This window comes from Topomyia yanbarensis, chromosome 1 (genome assembly GCF_030247195.1).
Source record: "Topomyia yanbarensis strain Yona2022 chromosome 1, ASM3024719v1, whole genome shotgun sequence".
Taxonomy (NCBI): domain Eukaryota; kingdom Metazoa; phylum Arthropoda; class Insecta; order Diptera; family Culicidae; genus Topomyia; species Topomyia yanbarensis.
In genome coordinates, this window is record NC_080670.1 from 90,410,444 (window position 1) to 90,426,169 (window position 15,726).

The window sequence follows — 15,726 nt, forward strand, 5'->3', positions numbered from 1 at the left end:
TTCAGCGAAAACCGGTTTTCATCCATAGTGAAGAAATTGGTAGTTGGATTGCTCAAATTTAGAATTTTAAATGCGTGCTATTGTTTTTTCCCTAACCGGAGCAACTTGGTATAAGGAATTTAATCTAGAATTGGCGTTCAATAAGCGGCACATAATTATGCCAGATCTTGTATCAAAATGTTGGCTTTGCTGTGGGGTCGTCCGCGGATGATCACCAAAACCACATTGCGGAAGTTGAAAAGGAGGAGTAGAAACTTACAAACGACGTTATGCCTATTCCCTTTCCAGTAAGCTGATTCCCTGAAAAAATTATAAAATACGCTCTTAGAATGTTTTGAATACACCTGCAGTTCTCTTAGAATTAATGCGTGATTTAACAGCACTTACCTTCTGGAAGCAATGAATAAGTTTTCTTCTACCTCAAATTTAATGACGGTGGTAGCTTGGGCATCAATATTTGGACATGCCTGTGAGTTACACCTAAGATTTAAAGTTATTAAGATGCACTTACAATCTAACCGCAAAATAGTAGCACCTTCCCCTGGTGCACTAGTCTTTCAACCTTAATGTATCGGTAGTAGATTCTTTGCGTGTTCAACTTTGCTGACCCATCTCAACGATGGAGAAAAATCAGAACTTATCCACCAACAATAAAACTCACTGCGACTGTCATTTCGTTCAAATCATATGGCTCATTTTTAACCATTTTCTTTTGCTGCACTTAAGTGTTGTAAAATTCAACCATTAATTCTGCGTAAATTTAAACCATTTTTAGCTTCTGCTATAATTTAAAGAAATTGTCTAAAAATTTAACCAAAATGGTTTTTTTAAGAGGCCGTCTTATTTAGTTTTGGGACTACCGTGTTGCGGTTTTTTTGTTCTGCACAATTAGTGTAATACATTCCATTACAGGATCTCGATTCATCTCTTTATTGCTTTATTGGTGTAACTCCCCAAAAACCAAAATATTTACTAGAAGTATGAACTGTCCAAATATTTTTCCCGCAGTAAACGTTACTCATCCCACAATATTGCCAAAAATAAATCACTTTTTGTTCTAGTCACCAATATTTTGGAAGGTGACTATTTCGTCACATTTTTTGCGAGTCACGGTGACTAGCGTCACAAAAAGTGACTCTCAGAGTCGCTATTTTCCGTGACAATTGTCACTTTTGGTGACTTCAGTCACTTAAGTGACTGTGAGAATCGCTTTTTTTCGGTGACGAGTCACGTCACTAGGTGACGCGACTGAGAATAGGGCCCTTGATCGGATTATTTTTACCTGGGATTTTTATCGGTATGAGCAAGTACATAGCTGCTGCTAATAATCTGCAGAGGCGGAAATTTAACCTTTGTGTTCCCGTGACAAAAATCGTTTTCGACGCTCCGATTTAAATAAAACCACCTGCATATTTTATAGGATGTATATATCATACACATAATTTTAGAATTATGCCTAAATTCGTTGAAGCGTGTCCGAGGGTCATTTTGGTTACTTACACAAAGCTTGTAAAGTTTATAAGCTTGAAATCATTATAACATGGACATAAACAAATCGTATGTGGGTATTGTAATTTATTTTTGAATTTATCGGCAAAAAAAACTTATTCAGTCGTAAGATGGCATTATCATACTCCGGTACCTCTGGTGGCATTAACGGTACTCTCACCGCTTCTGGATAATATTCTTCATTCGTAGGTCTAAGGTTGTAATATATTCTCTGTAGACCTCTACCTCCATGTGCCAGTAAAAGAACAAGTTTATCATGTTGCGATTCAACATGTTTTAATTCCAGTACCAGCTCAAACGCGCGGAGCCACTCTTCCCATTCGCGCCGTAAGCCTTGTTGATCCACCGCGACATTGAACGGTTCCAGTGAGAACCGCTGCTGTGCTGACTCAAAACTCATCTGTAACGATTTCAAAATAAACACAAAAAGTATAAACCAACCGTTTCCCCATTGTGCGTTTAACATACCGCTCCAATTTTACTTTATCACAAAATATTGCTTAAGCCTGATAAACCACTCAAAATTCAGAAAAATGCAAATCACCAACAATTTCAGCATATGAACCGTATTTTTAGAATCAAGTAGAAGACATGAAAACGCATAAGTTGAAAAATAAAATAATCATTTGTTTTTTTCACGAAAGAGAAAAAAATAATAACTGACTTTTTTCAGCTCTTATTTGTAACTTCGTTCACTCACAAAGTATATGCTTAAAATGTTAAAAAATATGCTTAAATTAACCCAAAAATTGATTTGCTCCGATGCGCATATCTTACACTACAATTGTAAATATTAGTGGAGCGCTTTGCTGCCAGTCTCGCTTTTTTTTCGAAATAGTACCAATGCTCTCGCTCGTATTATTGCAAACAACACTCGTTTGTCATTTTCGGTGAGGCTTCGGTTGGCAAACGAATTCTGTACCCGATCAAATGGATTGCAATTTGTTCGTTTTGTTATAGCGTGCTTTTTTGCAATGGGCTCGTTTTCCAGGAAGCAAACTGATTCACTTTTCAGTCAACGATTGGTTTTGCTTTTGCATGTGGTGGTATGTTTCGGTTTGCTGCTTGACTGGCTCCCTTCAGAGTGCTAAAGCTAGCTTTCGATATCGGACTCTCTCTATACGTTTTATTGTGTGCGCTTCGGTTTTCCTTTAAGGTTCCCCCACACTGACGCGATTATGTCGCAGCGACTGCGAAAATTTCGCTTAGCGATTTCGTCGCGCTTCCTGCGACAGTGCGATTCGCATGTGTGCCCACACCGGCGCGAATTTCGCATTACAAGCGACACAAAGTGACATTTGCAAACTATAGTAGCTAGATGGGACAACCTCAATTTTAATCTCATGGTAATACGACGTATGTTGTCCTAAAATTAAAAAAAAAATATTTTTCGATTGTTTTATCAGCCATTCAGTGAGAATAGTGTATTTGTCCGCGTGTCTTTATATTTAAAACATCTTTGCGTGAAGCAGGTCGTTTACTCGACACAGTCTAGACACAGTAAGAAAACAAACAAGAAGAGAGGATAGTAAATCAGTTGACTATAAATATTGCATTATTCAACAATCTGTTTTCAACTATAGTATACCAAGAAGCGCAGTGCTAGTTCAGCAACACAGAAATATACCTCAGAAGAATCAACTTTCACCGCTGACCAGGTTCGTGTTCTTATCCGCGAATGTGACATTCGAGGTCGTAAACTACTGTTTGATTCCAGTGCGGTCGAGAAAATTTCCGGCGAATCCAATGCAGCAACAACGTCCACTTGCAGTACCGCAATACAAAGCCACAAAGCGATCTAACAGCGTGGGAAATTTTATCATCGCAAAATTTTATATCAGCACAACAGCTATACCAAAAGCGATACCACGTCGATGGCCGAAATGATTTTTGGTTCTGCACCTATAGTCTTCCAGGACAGCAGTTTGAAGGTACATTGATTAAAAACTCGAAAAACCATTAAGTATGCTTACGTGTTTCAGTAGCCAACAGTAGCAGCAACAGCAGTAAAAAAGTATCCACTTCCACCTACTTGGGCTATTAACTGCCAAGTATCGGTCAGAATGCACTATACAACGGCCGACATACGTCGGAAAGTGATCGTAGCTCTATAGGTACAACGTCACTACGGTCGTTTACTGTTACTTCGTCCACTTTGACGTAATATGATACTTCGTACAACCACAGACAAAGGCCACCACTGCCAATCGAGTTTGCGCATTTGGAGCATCTGGCAGATCCGAGACTTTCAACCAAAAGTGGCCTTGACTCAGGGTATGGTGGAACGGAACCTTGGGCGTTTTCATCAAGTCAACCACGCCATCGCACCAAAACAGTCTAGCATCAATTTCTAGTGATTTCGAAGACTTAGTTTAGATACCAGTATTGATTGAGCCAGTGGTAAAAATCGACGGAATAGTGAAACCATAGTACTGACTAGACAAAAAGCGTTTAGCGGGGAAGTTCTTTCCACTGCAACCAATTATCGCGGGAGACCTTTGCACAAAAAGGCACGTCTAGGAATTGTGCTGTGCGTTCAACTAAACGATGACATGCTGCAGGAAATTGAAGCATTCAGCTCGGAACACATGAGTATATTTGAATCAATGCTGTGTCGTTTAAGAATGGCGGCGGAAAACGCAAGCTACAGGTAGCCGCAGTTACTCCAGGTAGGCTTGATAGAAACCCTTCACTTACCTGTTCAAACAGTTGTGTTAATTTATTGCTACAGATAATGCTGGCTGCCGGCATAACGCAGCAGTGCCCAGTGGATTTTTTTACTGTACCCAAACTGGTAAGTCCCATGTGGCTAACGCTAAGCAGTGGTGCGTGCACTCTTGGAACTCAAAGCAGTACATGTTCTAATCGGGCTGCGCTTAAAATTGATAATAATTTTATGAACGATCTTTGTTACCTGCTATTGCTGGCCGACATTAAGGATACACATTTTTTCATCAGCGCACTACTAACGGCGATATTAAAGTACTACCTGGGCTGGGTGAGTACCATTGCCCCTGTGAGTGGTTCCGCTTACGAAGCAGATACAGATTGTGCTACAATACAGCGATAGAAGGAGAAGCGGTGCAAACTAACTACCAATCACCCGTACATCGTACTGTGGGTCCAATGTAGCTATTTGTATGGAACCGTCGGACACCCGGTGAAACTGTCGAGAACAATGATCTGCAGAAGCCCCCAATTGAGCAATACCATGGATAAAATTCTAAATGAGCTATCTTACGTCGTAAGATGTAGCGAGATCAAGCGGGTTGTCCTCGCAGAGGCTTTCGACGAGTATAAAGCTGAGCAGGCATTCGCTGCGCAAAAGATTATAAATAATTATTCGCTCCTTATGTTAATTGTTAACTTTAATCAAAAATGCTTTTCCTTGACCTGATGTACAGTGTAAATTAACAGATTTTCGTACGTAATAAAACTGCAAAATTACGAAAAATACAAATTATAGCAACAGTGTCGTAAGGTTTGGTGGAAATAACTGTGGAGAAAATAGAGGATTACACAAATCCCCCAGATTCTTGCGATCCGGATCTGCGATGGTTCGTTCGGCAACCACGACCAAAGACTGAACTTCGATGGCTGGTAATGAATAAGTCTTGCTGAGAGCGAACTGGTCGGAGTTACGTCAGACCGGGCTAAGTGACAATATATTGATTTCGAGAAAGGCAAATTTAAAGTTTAAATTGTAGCATACTTTATATTGTATATACTATTGAGGAAAGGATAACAGTTGACTGAACAGTTCCAGATTGCCATTCGTATTAGTTTCCAGACTAGTGTCCGACTGAAAGTTGGGAAGGGCGTATGCAAGTTGGTTACTTATATGGCTGAAACTAGAATATAGTTATTGCGTTTTTTTGCTATAGCATACCATCCGAGAATACACAATTGATAGCTTCATAAACTAACCGGTTCCATGTAATTTTACGGTGCGTTCTCCAAATTGCAATCTTCTTAACAATCTTTTTTTCAATAGTTTTTTACAAATCTCGTACATTCAGTGCATTTTTGTACAAGTAAATTCCATCGTGAATACAACCGGTGGGAGCTTCATGAGATCGATTGAATAGCGGTCTTCAGTAGGCTGATTTGTTCACATCTAGCTGCGTCAGGAACACCCGGTTCTCTTTTTGAATATTTCCCTAGACGTTGTCCTCATTGACAAAGTAGTAAATTCTACTTAAAGGACAGTACGTATCGGAGCTGGAGTATTTTTTACCACTGGTTGGATCTACAAAGTAGAAATCGTTGTTCTCTCGTATAATGACAAAAGTACTATCGCCTGTTAGGAGACTTTGTCCTAAGATAAGATACACATCGTACTCCAAAAAGATGTAAAACAAGGTAATAAAACACCTTAATCCTTCGGCGAAGCTTGGCTTCATAAATATTGTCTATCTTTGGAACCGATTAAAAATTACTCGGTTAGTGGACCGAATTCCGCCAATTTGTGAACATGCGTCCATGTTGTAGTGAATAGGAATTGGCGAAACATATCGCCTATATATCATTAGCTTCACGTTTTCATCGATCACAAAGGGAACGTTGATCGAACCAAGCAGCCTTGTAACGCAGACCCTTTCGCCACTAATCAACATTGCTAGCGGTAGCATCCCCTCCTGGGAAACTCGCTGCGGTACTCCTCTCCTCACAGATAAATACGCACCAGTCTGCTGCAACACCACACACTCCAGCCCGTTGGTGCCGAACTTGGGAGTCTCCACATTCGGTACCAGGATTATAAACAGCCCACTGAGACGTCCAAAAAATTGTTTCAAAATCGTTCAACACGGATCCAACGATGGACGTTCGTTGAACGGTTATTTGGACGATGTCCAAATTGGTCCAACGAACGTCCTTCATTGGACGATTTTGAAACCAACCGTTCTTAGAGGGAAGGAGATGTAAGTTAACTCTCGCATATACGACAGATTAGATCCGGTTAGCATAGAGGCGAAGACTACATATTAAGAAGACTGATATCTCTTTCCTTCCCCCATACAAACGAGAAGCGACAGAGGTTACAGCACCTCTATTGTCTGAAGGTAGGAAGCTTAATGTAAAAGTGTATATGTGTGTGTGCATCACTATGGGAAGTACCACCTTTACCCGCAAGTGGCGTTGCTGTTACTGTCTCCAGATTCTGGACAGAGTTAGCAGTCTTCTTGATATGCAGTCTTCGATAGAGGTGTATTCAGATGATTCGTCGTTGCTGCGCGTATATCCGACCAGAAGCAGTGGGGTTTTGATTTCGAATGTTCTCTCAATCTAGGCAGACAGATACATGTACATATACTCGTGAGAAATTGAGCAGCTATCAGTAGGTCTGTTCCAGGAGAAACTGGAAGTACTCCGGAGAAAATCGTTCCTTTACTCTCTTCTTCTTTTTTTTCTTCTTCTGGTAGCAAACCGGAGTAAAAAGGAGCAAGAATTTTTTGCTCCTGTTTACTCCGGAGTGATTTCCTTGTACTGGAACAAAGCTAGTGTGAGTATATTTTGACTTGATGTGCACTTGCTCTATTGGGTTATACCGTTAACCAACATACAGAACTTGCTCGACGAGAGGTTGCTATTTATTCGTCCAGTTGAAGAAACATGATTATCATCTGATCGCATGGGAATTCCGATCGAGTCCGTACCCAAGATTTCATCGATTATCTTTATGTTGTGGGGAACTTCATTCTCCCGCTCGATTTGCGGTATGAATTTTATATTCTTATTTTTCAGATTGTTATGGAATCTTTGGCATAACATGTTCAACCGTTCATTGGCGTTAATTTCTTCCCTCAAACAAAATGCTAAAACATCTTCGTTGAACAAGAAATGATCGTCCTTTTCCGGGAGGCCTTTCTCATCATCCCTATTATTACCGACGTTTCTTTTTTCCAATGCTTTCACTAATTCTTCTACGGCGGAATCGTTGGGTTCGTCGAACTATTTTTCGATCAGCTCTTTGGAAAGATGAGTCCGCTTTGGAATATTTTTTATTCTCGAAGGACTTGAAGCACTGGATTATAGTAGGGTAAGGTGGGGCAAATCCGACCGTTGGGTAAACCCGACCACCCTCTGTTACCGAAAATCAGAAGCACTACGCGAACTAATATCAATGTTGTCGTGTAGTGCATCGAAAATAATCATAATGGTGGTATGACAGTATTTTATTAGTCTACATTAAGATGCTCATACAACAAAAAGTGTGTTTTTACAATTTTTTATTTGACTTTTGTGCATCATTGACTACAGGATATTTCTGATTCTTAAAGTGATTACATAATAAATGTAAGTGGATTTAAAATCTTTGATTTAAGTCCTACAAAGTACATAGATGAATTTAGTTCAACCTTTTTCATATATTTTTTAATTGCATCGTAAAGAAAAATGACACGGTGGGGCAAATCCGACCTCAAAATATTGGGGTAAATCCGACCGCTTTTTTGCTAAGAAAATTTTTATTTATCAAATTGAAATATATTTTTATTGTTATTATTTATTATTTTTATGCAAAATGGTTCATAGTAACAAACGAAAGACACAAAAACGTGATGATTATAGTATTCGTCAAGCAATTGCTCCGATGCAAATGGGAATATCATTACGTGCTACTGCTCGTGATTTTAGCATTCCAACATTAATATTGAACTCCATTTTCTTCATGTTACAATTCAATAACACAACATTCATTTATCTATCATTGAAAAACCATAAAATTTGAGTAATATCCGCACTAAATCAACCAAAAACATAGGGGGTCGGATTTACCCCACCATTTTTGAAAGCAGCAAAAATGAACATTTTTGTAAAACGCTTGTATCTCAAGATATTCCGAAGATCTAAATAAAATGCTTTTTTACGTTTTAACGACATTCAATTAGCTAGAGATTACTGGGTAGGGAAAGTTATGAAACCTAGAGCCATAGTACTCAAGTGAGAGCAAGGATGTGAAGTAAACAGATCGGAAAACTAGAAGTGGCAGGGTCATTAGAACAGGCCTAATATCGTGCGGGCTTAATTTTTGCCTTCTGATAATGAGGGTCGAGCTTAGGCAGAATAACTACGAATCACCCGAGTTCACTATCATGTGTCCTTGATAAAGGTAGACTATCTATCTTTACCGTGACAACCGGCAAAAATTAAGCCACGCAAGATCACCACTGAAAACCTGTCGACGATTAGCATCAATCTGAATGATGATTGCTGCTGTTCATCTCTGTATGCCTTTTGAATGCCGGGATAGATTTTTATTAGACTATTGTCACTGTTCTTACAGTCGTGGCGGGTTTGCTACATTGTGTAAGGAAATGGCTGTGTCTACAGCGGCTACCCACCGCTGCCGATGGATTCCCATCAGTTTCTTTTTCTTTTTTCCCTTTTTTATTTCGACTATGTTAGTCACATTTTCTTTTTTACGTTTTAACGACATTCAATTAGCTAGAGATTACTGGGTAGGGAATGGGTTCTAATGACCCTGCCACTTCTAGTTTTCCGATCTGTTTACTTCACATCCTTGCTCTCACTTGAGTACTATGGCTCTAAGTTTCATAACTTTCCCTACCCAGTAATCTCTAGCTAATTGAATGTCGTTAAAACGTAAAAAGAAAATGTGACTAACATAGTCGAAATAAAAAAGGGAAAAAAGAAAAAGAAACTGATGGGAATCCATCGGCAGCGGTGGGTAGCCGCTGTAGACACAGCCATTTCCTTACACAATGTAGCAAACCCGCCACGACTGTAAGAACAGTGACAATAGTCTAATAAAAATCTATCCCGGCATTCAAAAGGCATACAGAGATGAACAGCAGCAATCATCATTCAGATTGATGCTAATCGTCGACAGGTTTTCAGTGGTGATCTTGCGTGGCTTAATTTTTGCCGGTTGTCACGGTAAAGATAGATACGTCTACCTTTATCAAGGACACATGATAGTGAACTCGGGTGATTCGTAGTTATTCTGCCTAAGCTCGACCCTCATTATCAGAAGGCAAAAATTAAGCCCGCACGATATTAAGCCTGTTCTAATGACCCTGCCACTTCTAGTTTTCCGATCTGTTTACTTCACATCCTTGCTCTCACTTGAGTACTATGGCTCTAAGTTTCATAACTTTCCCTACCCAGTAATCTCTAGCTAATTGAATGTCGTTAAAACGTAAAAAAGAAAATGTGACTAACATAGTCGAAATAAAAAAGGGAAAAAATAAATAAAATGCTATATACAGAAAGTTGCCCAGAAGTCTAACCTTTAATTTGGTATATAAAACGACTTGATCCGATGTAAAATGTGCATTTTACAGCCAAAACCATTTACTAGGTCGGATTTGCCCCACCTTACCCTAAATAGCTCTAACCACCCTACTTTCAATTCAATTTTACCGCTCCAGTATTTATTCGATTTACCTGGCTTTCACACGGTATGTAATCTTCGTTTTCAAATAGTTTTGTTGGACTTGGTAGTGGTATAGAAGCGTCCATCAGTTTGGTTTTGAAATTTAGGCGATTTTTTTCGTATAACTATATTCATTTTTTTCGGAATTCTGGTCAACTTATGTAAAGTTGAGATGCGCCAAATGACAATAGTTGATTAGTCTGCGCCATCTTGAATATCTGGCGAACACCCAGCGACTGTGACACAATGCTCGCACGCAGCGATTGTTCAAAAATCGCTGCAATTTCGCAACAACCGACGCGAAAAGTTCGCGTCAGTATGGGAGCGCACATCTGTCGCCATGAGCAGAGTTGCTAGCGACAAGTCGCTTCGCGAAATTTTCGCAGTCGCTGCGACAAAATCGCGTCAGTGTGGGGGAACCTTTAGACTCACTTTTTTGTGGCATTTGCATGTCGAGATAGACTTCGGTTTGCTGCTTGACTCGCTCATTTTCTGGCGCTAAAGTTAGCATTCGGAACCTGACTCTCTCTCTATACGTTTGATTGTGTGCACTTCGGTTTACCTTTTGACTCGCTTTTCATAATGCGCTTCAATGTAACCGGACTCGCTCTCGCTCTGCCATCGACGACTGGTCTGGCATTTGCATGTAGAGGTAGGCCAGCCCGGGGACAACTTGACACATAGTGCTTGTTTCATATATGTACCACTAATTTGATGGTGGCGCTAGTATGCCTTCTCCGTACGAGTACCACGAACAACGAAACGAAATTGTTGTAAGAGAAAAGCGTTTTTCGTTACGTGTGTTATGAACGCCGTCAATGCAGCAAGAACAACATTTAGAAAAAGCGTATTCCAAAATGTGGAAAAAGAAAACAATTATTAGAGAATAAATTTATCCCTAACTGGAAACTACAGACACTTTATACACAGACTAGCGAAGTGTCAAAAATTGCAGCCAAACGGACTGTCAAAAAGTGCAGCCAATCGAGCATGAGGGTTTTTGTAGGGGAAGTGCAAGGGGAAGCCCATGCAAAGCTTATGAGAGCTTCCTTGATGCCAGTTTACATCCATGGTTGCTAGTTTTACTGTTTTTCTCTCCGCTAGTTATATAAAGTGTCTGTATTGGAAACTGTCAGCAAGGTACATAAATCTTATTATAAATTTTACTGGAAGTCGTTGTTTTTTTGTTTTATTGTTGTGTGAAGTGTGTAATCGGTAAATCATTTGTGCTTTTTGCCCGAGAAATATAAATGAAAAGCATTTTGGCCAATAAAAGTAAATCACCAAGCCTAACAATTCGTGAACATATGACATCTTATTTCAAATTAATTAAGAACGTCAAGAATTCTAGAATTTCGTTTGGGAATATAAACGAAATATGCAGGATTTTGTACACAGTTAGCAACATTGGTTTTGGATATAATTTGTGCGCTTTTACCAGAATTCTGGCAGCAAACCGGTAGTGCCCGGTTTTAGCAAGAATACTGCCAGGAATATACAATTATGTTCGACTCTTGCCAGAGTTTTGTTCGACTTTTTCAATAATTCTTTCCAAAAAATTTTGCGATGGTTTTGGTACTGATCCCTTCAGAGTTCATTTCGCATATTACTCAGCTCCAGCCCGACAGAAAACTAATTGAACGGCGTCTACCGGAGGATTTCATGTTGGTTCGATCCCGAAGATTTTCGGAAATTTCAATATAAGTGGAAGTGGCTCGATTTTGAAAGCCATCTTCTTGTATTTCTGAAAATCGATTTATTTTTCTTGGATTTGTAGATCAAAAATGGAATCTATGTTTCTGTTAAGGTATGGTCAGTTTCTAATTTGAAGAGCGAAATAAATTTGGTGATAGAAATGCCTAAATTGTTAATTTTTTACAGATATAGAAAATAATAGTTGGGGTGCGCCTTTTTTAAATTTTGTTCCATTCGAGCCGCCATGACATCACCCAATCACCACAAAGTTTGCTTAGGAGTTCATTATATGGGAGCTGTCAAGTTGTCCCCGGGCTGAGGTAGGCTTCGGTTTGCTGCTTGACTCGCTCATTTTCTGGCGCTAAAGTTAGCATTCGGAACCTGACTCTCTCTCTCTATACGTTTGATTGTGTGCACTTCGGTTTACCTTTTGACTCGCTTTTCATAATGCGCTTCAATGTAACCGGACTCGCTCTCGCTCTGTCATCGACGACTGGTCTGGCATTTGCATGTAGAGGTAGGCTTCGGTTTGCTGCTTGACTCGCTCATTTTCTGGCGCTAAAGTTAGCATTCGGAACCGGACTATCTCTCGACGCGTTTGATTGTGTGCACTTCGGTTTACCTTTTGACTCGCTTTTCATAATGCGCTTCAAAGTAACCGGACTCGCTCTCGCTCTGCCATCGACGACTGATCTGGCATTTGCATGTCGAGGTAGGCTTCGGTTTGCCTCTAGTTTCGCTGCTCAAAGAGCGCTTCAAAGAGACGTCTAATGTGCAAATGTAGTGGTGAATTTTATTTTTTCTGCATGGTTCCCTTGTACCTGCCTACCAATTAAAACGGCGTCCATCAGTTTTCTAGCCAAAATGGTGGAAAAATCGATATTGGAAACTTAAAGTTTTGTATTATCCCACTTTTTCATAGCACCACGTTCCTCTACTATGAGAACCTCGCTTTTATTAGTTTGCCAGCAGAACCCAAAACAATGAATGTATTACCCATTAATATCCATGGCGAGAAAAAAAAAACAGATGGTAATCCCTACATTTACTATACATATATCGTACCAACTGCGCCAAATTTGTATAAACTTACCTTCAATTAGTTCACAGCTTGGATGGTTCAATGCGCTTAAATATACACCACGGGTTTAGTTCACTCACAAAGTTTTATTGTCAATCACTCAGATACAAGGTTTAGAATCAACTGCCCTCAAATGCGAAGCTGATTGGCGAAACTTCTCTCCTCTCTCTGTCCTTCAATTTATTCTCTTCTCGCTCTTATTGCTGATCTCTACAGTTATCACTATCAACGGGAAGGATTACCAAGACCAGGTTCTGAAAAAGTTCGGTTCCGTTGGCTCCAGTTCAGTGTTTTCGGCCAAACAAATGGGGACGGGCGTTGAATGTGCATTGAAGGTAGGTGTTCGGGAAGGAATAATTTCAAAAAAATACCTCAAACCCATTGTTTTCAGTTGATGAATCTCGAAGGCGATTCCAGCATAGTGGAAGGCTACTTAAACGAAACGAAACTGTTGGCGAAATTGCAAGGGGATGAAAATGTTGTAGCGCTGTATGACTAGTGAGTATTTATAGAAGAAAATCAGTTCCGTGTAATCTAATCGAAGCGATAAACTTTTAGTTGTCATGTTCCGGAGTCCAACCAACTCTACCTGGTTATGGAAAAGGGTAATAGTGATCTGCACAAAATCGTGCAAAGCTATCCCGCTGTACACGCTCATGCAAATTTGGTATCAGATAGTACAGTGTGTGCACTACATTCACAAGCACGGTGTCATCTATCTGGATCTCAAACCGGCTAACTTGGTAAAAAGTCGCGTGAAGCTGATTGTTAAGTAACTATTTATACAAATGAAACTGTACAAAATTATGTTGTAGAACAATCCATCCACCCGAGTCGGAATCAGTTTTGTCATTTAAACAGAAATTCCTTCGAAAGCCCAACGTGCCCTGTATATCATCTGGCCGTTGTCTTCCCTATTGAAATTTTGCTTTCTATCTTCTTTCGACAAAATTCGCATCTGATTCTTGACAACCGAGCTCAGCCCCAATAAAGTAAATGCCCGCATAAAAAACATTAGTTGCACTCAGCATTATACACTAACCATTCAAGTAATAGTTATCGTAAAGCTTATCGTCGGGGTACCTCAATAATTGTCGTTTTAATAATATATGCAGTATGATAACAATACTGGAAATCCTCCGATAATTATGCAATTTTCAACTAAGTTGTTCCTTATAAAAATTCACAACATGAAGCTTTGAGGTATGGAGAGTAGATGTGGGAGTTTTAAGGGCCCATACACTAATTACGTAAGGGAATATGGAGGGAGGGGGAGTTTCAAAATATCTTACGAATTCTTATCTAAAAGGGAGGAAGGGTTTGTCTTTTCTTACGTAATATCATAAAACAAGTATGAAAAATGAAATCAATAAGAAAAATATTATTTTCATAAGAAAAGGGTACTATTTCTTATTTCTGCTTTGAACATGTATATTACACAAAACGAGCATATATTGTACATCATGGTCAAGGAAGGGCGGACCTCGAATTAAAGTATTTTCCGGCAGGATATGATTCCTAAATTAGTTATGGAATTTTGTTGATTGTTGGCAGCGTGAGGAGCGGCTTAATTGTCGATGATGTTGGAGCAGTTACAAAAATTTCTTGACTCTTGATGGTACATTGTTCTGTTCAGGAACTAGAGTCACAATATGTCTTACAAGTTAGGAGGAGCATGCCGTATTAACCAGCCCCCTGGCAACCCTATACCATCATATGGAGTTTGACAGCGACCAACATATATGGGGCGTTATAGCTATAAAGCCCCAAACAAAGAATTGTGTTCGGCACTATACACGATATTCAGGCATTCCACACGACGTTTTGCATCTTGTGGGATGATATAATACCATCTTATTCAGAAAATCAACATTTTGTAACTAATTACAGCTTTTAATGTAGAATACATTTAAGCTTTCAATATAGGGGTCCCGTTTCAAAATATCAGCTGCAGAACCGCGTCAGATTTTGAACGTTAATAACTTTTATCATACTTAACAGAATGATTTGATTTTTAGGCCAATTTGTTGAAAATATGTTCCTCTATGCTGTATTAAAATTTGAAGTATGTATAACATGCACTAATAACAAAAAATTGTGTTTTGAAAAATCTTTCGAAAACGACTCGGAAAAGTGAAAATTTTCAGCCCATCCCGCACAGAGCCGTCACTTTGGTAGACCAACCGAACAATAAAATAATGAAAAGTTTATATATAGGTCCACTACATGTTTGTTCCTATGATTATTCGCATTGGGTTGCTTGACGAGAGCAGTTGGTGGGGGAAAGACGGCATATTCCTTTGGTTAGGCCATTAGAAGCCGGACGGAAAGGAAAGGCTCATGCACGGCACGAGAACGAGCGAGAAAGCGATAGTAGTGCATATTAGCGCGATTATAAAAATATCTGTCGGTCGGTTTTTCTCATCATTCGTATTCGTTCAAGTTCAAGCACTAGTAAGCAGCCAGTCCACCGAAGGAAAGCAGTTGGCGATGACGACGGTCGGAAAAAGTGCCCCAGCTACTGGTGACTCATCGCAACCCGATCAGGAACTGTCGCCCTGCAAGAATTTCGCCCCAACTAAAGGGCAACAGAGAAACTAATCTGTGTTCTAATAAGAGTTAAACTGGTTCACCGTGTCCGCGGGGAGTGCGTCTGAATTATGCTCCCGCAATAAAACAATAAACGGTTCTTTACAGGACCAATTAATTGTGTTCTAATAAGTGTTAAACTGAAATTTACATTTTATGGTGTATAACAAATAATTTTCAGAAAGCTATATAAGAAATACGATGTGTGGAAAGAAAGAGATTTAAATTATCCTCTCTCGCTCGTTTTCGTGCACTGCATTTCCATTCCTTTCTGCTGCTAATACCATCATAACGAAAACGAATGTGCGTATTCTCCCGCCATCCCATGGCCAGTGTTGCCACAATTGCATGTCGCTATTACAATTTGAATTATTTTATTGAACTATTTGGCAGCTTCCGTTGATTAACTGCGTAAATCGATTTGTTTGTGCAGCTCCCTGCTAGTAGCAAACTA

General features: G+C 39.6%; 2 long non-coding RNA genes and 1 pseudogene across 2 annotated transcripts; 2 read left to right on the top strand and 1 right to left on the bottom strand.

The window, feature by feature from the left end:
* Nucleotides 1-3,039: 3,039 nt before the first annotated feature.
* LOC131678040 (uncharacterized) lies at nt 3,040-4,974 on the top strand. The gene is made up of 3 exons (XR_009303559.1): nt 3,040-3,167; nt 3,227-4,178; nt 4,241-4,974. It is a non-coding gene; the product is annotated as an uncharacterized LOC131678040 (long non-coding RNA).
* Nucleotides 4,975-5,387: 413 nt separating this feature from the next.
* Nucleotides 5,388-12,612, bottom strand: LOC131696363 (coiled-coil and C2 domain-containing protein 2A-like; annotated as a pseudogene).
* A 288-nt stretch (nt 12,613-12,900) lies between these two features.
* Nucleotides 12,901-13,289, top strand: LOC131676339 (uncharacterized). Its single transcript, XR_009303139.1, has 3 exons — nt 12,901-13,018; nt 13,075-13,181; nt 13,242-13,289. It is a non-coding gene; the product is annotated as an uncharacterized LOC131676339 (long non-coding RNA).
* The last annotated feature ends 2,437 nt before the right edge of the window (nt 13,290-15,726 follow it).